The sequence below is a fragment of the Fulmarus glacialis genome, unplaced genomic scaffold (genome assembly GCF_000690835.1).
Source record: "Fulmarus glacialis isolate BGI_N327 unplaced genomic scaffold, ASM69083v1 scaffold39740, whole genome shotgun sequence".
Classification (NCBI taxonomy): domain Eukaryota; kingdom Metazoa; phylum Chordata; class Aves; order Procellariiformes; family Procellariidae; genus Fulmarus; species Fulmarus glacialis.
In genome coordinates, this window is record NW_009187803.1 from 26,340 (window position 1) to 29,261 (window position 2,922).

The following is a 2,922-nucleotide window of genomic DNA, read 5'->3' on the forward strand; positions in this document are numbered from 1 at the left end:
CATAGGTGTGTTTAAATGTAGAAAACAGCATTCCAATTGGATTTTGTGTCATGAAGAGAGTGGGTATGATTTATCTGAACAGCAGCAAGACTTTCTCTCCCTCCCTCCCCACCTTAGCTGGGCAAATAGCTGCCCGGTTCGCAGCCCTCCAATCACCCGGGCTGCCGAGCCTCCACCCCTCAGCACCAACAGCTCTCACACCACCTACAGCTGGCTTTTAAAGCAAATATTTTAATAAAATCACTTTCAGTCATTACTCTTCCATTTAAGACGGCAGAAGTTCAGAACTGGGTAAGAGGAGCAGAAGTTTGCCCAGCAGAAGTTGCTCTGAATCAGGTTTGTAATGAAGTTTACTGCGGAAAGAAGTAACCTGAAAGCAACATAGCTTATCATAGGAACCTTTGCCTTTAACATATGTGCTTTGTGTAGCAAGAGCTGTGGTATGCAGTATTACATTTGGTTTACATTACAGCATTATTGTGTCTCTGACAAAGTGCAAATTACAGTGTAATATACAGAAGATGCAATTTATGTTTTCCTTCCTAGTCTGACTGGAAGGTGTTTCTGCTTTTGGATGTTAAAGCTCTCCTTTTCCGTTTTATACATATTAGACTTCTGTTACAGGTGCTGCTTTCCAATTTTAAGGCTTTAAGTATTATTTAAATACACTACTTCAAATATTCCAAGACATTAGGAGTTTTGTGAAAGTCTTGGGCACAACATCAACTTTTAGGACACCTGCAGTAAAATCATGTATTGTCTGTACACGCACACAAAAATCATAGACTATATCTAGTTTTGCTTCATCTCTGAATTCTTTTACTTTCATATATTATTGCACTAGATCTAATCAATGCAATACTGCAATTTTGAATAAGGCTAAATGTACTTAAGAGCAAACAAAAATTTTCTCATAAATTCTACAGATGAAAATATGAAATATAAACTTTTACAGGTTTTTTCCCAGGAAAATGAGGCTGAAGGAAGACTCTAGATCTGTATATAATCAGTATATATTTATATTCTCCCATTTTCAATATGTTACAAACTTATTGGAGTATTTTCTCCCTAATTGGTATGCTGTTTAAAATTTTAAACTACTGCATCTAAAATTTGTAGTATATTATAGTATATAATATTAGCTCAACAAAACAGTTCATAAGTAAAATATCTTTAAGTGGCTTTTGCTTCAGGAATCTTTAAACATACATCTCAATAACAATATTAAAACTTTCAGAGGTTTTATATTGCTTTATAACAGTTGCTTTCCATATGAGATTTTAATCTTTTTTATTAGAGCTTTCAACGGAAAATTTTGTAGGAAAAGTTGAATGGCAACTGCAGCAAAACTTTGGGTTTTCCCACCTGTACCTTGGGTTTGATGTGTACTGACTTAAACCACTTATTACACGTAATTAAATTAAAATGTTATTTTAATGGAAGAGTGTGGTGATATATGATATAAGTTACTTTTTTGCTCCAATATCCACCTATTGTTTGTGTTTTGTTTTGGGGTAGGAGGCTGTTAGGTTATTTTTACATGGAAAATACTTTGCAAAAATGGTAGATTTTACATGACTGTGAAGCAGTCAAAGCAATTTTAAAGATTATTACAAACTTTGCAGATGGAGACTTTGTCCCTTGCATTGTGTTTGTAGTTACAAGTTTTCTGACACCAAACTTTTCCTGCTGGAAGAGGGCCATTAAATGTTCCTGATCATCCATCTTGAATGGAAGAGCTGTTATGAATTATAAAGCTGAACTCATTTCTTGGGTTAGCATTCAGATGTGTGGTGGTCAAACAGTAAATTATCTAGTTTACAACTGGCCAGGAAAGACTGAAATTAAGAAGGTTCTATCAGCAGCTACTGTAGAGAAAAAAGCCCAAGACAATAAAGAACAAAAGGGATGGAAGAAGTATCTGTGCTTATTCAGGTACTCTGACAAATACGGTGAATGTCCATTAGACATGAGGAAGCTTTTGGGTTTTTTTCCCCACTGTGTTATAGATCTGTGCAATTCCTTTCCTGTCTAAACTAAGTCCTCCTGTCCTGCCTGTCTCTTTGTTGCATGCGGTTGAAGGGGTAAAACTGTAAACTGCAATGTGGACGGCATTGCGATTCATTCTACGAATGCCTTCAGGGAAGGAGGAAGCTTGAATATGGGCTGAACATTGGTCCTCAAGTCTAAGACAGTTGAACTGGGGCCTCCCTTTTTTGGAGGACTGTTGGAGGTGTATTCTGTGTTATAGAGTAATCTGTAGCTAAAGAAAAACTTAGTCGAAAAGAGACTTCAGCAGTGCAGTGACCGAGCGCATGCAGAGCCAGAGAGCTGCCACCTCAGTTGTACGCAGCAAAAGGAACGTGCCAAGGTCAGTGACAAATGGACTTCACAGGTGTTTGCTTGTGACAAATGTCTCTGTAGACTTCACCAAAGTAGAGCCTAGCACAGGTTTGAGTGCATGGAAGAAGCAACAGGTTGGGTCTGCTCCTCACCTTAATTAGAAATTACTGCACACTGTTGGTGAGTGCAAGGGCATTTTCCTTTTTGGTTTCTTATCACTAATTTCCTATGCTTAAACTCTGTATAAGCTCAGGATTCAATCTTTACTCTGTTTAAACTGCATGAACAACTCAGCCCATCCTGACTGCACTTTCAGGCTACATGCCTAACGCTGTTGTTCAAAGGCAGGCAGGTATCCAAGTCCGCTCTAAGAAATGTAGGACAGGTGCCTCAGAGATGCCTCAAAAGCACTGTGAGCTCTGTCAGCAGCAGAGCATTAAGAGAGCTCACTTCCTTCTTGGCAGATTACGTAATATATTACCAAAAACCCCATTTCCCGAGCTGTCAAGGATGCCTCCCCAGGAAGGCTCAGAGAAGAGCCAGTGCTCACCAGCTGTGCAGGACGTTCAGCAGGCACCA

The 2,922-nt window shown here is 38.8% G+C and overlaps 1 protein-coding gene across 1 annotated transcript in view; it reads left to right on the top strand.

Annotated features, from left to right (window-relative positions):
• Positions 1 to 269: 269 nt before the first annotated feature.
• The window catches only part of SLC7A2 (solute carrier family 7 (cationic amino acid transporter, y+ system), member 2), a 23,777-nt gene continuing 21,124 nt past the window's right edge, over positions 270 to 2,922 (top strand). The window contains exon 1 of the mRNA XM_009576361.1: positions 270 to 336. The gene's annotated coding sequence lies outside the window, so the exon portion shown is untranslated. The remainder of the gene's footprint in view (positions 337 to 2,922) is intronic.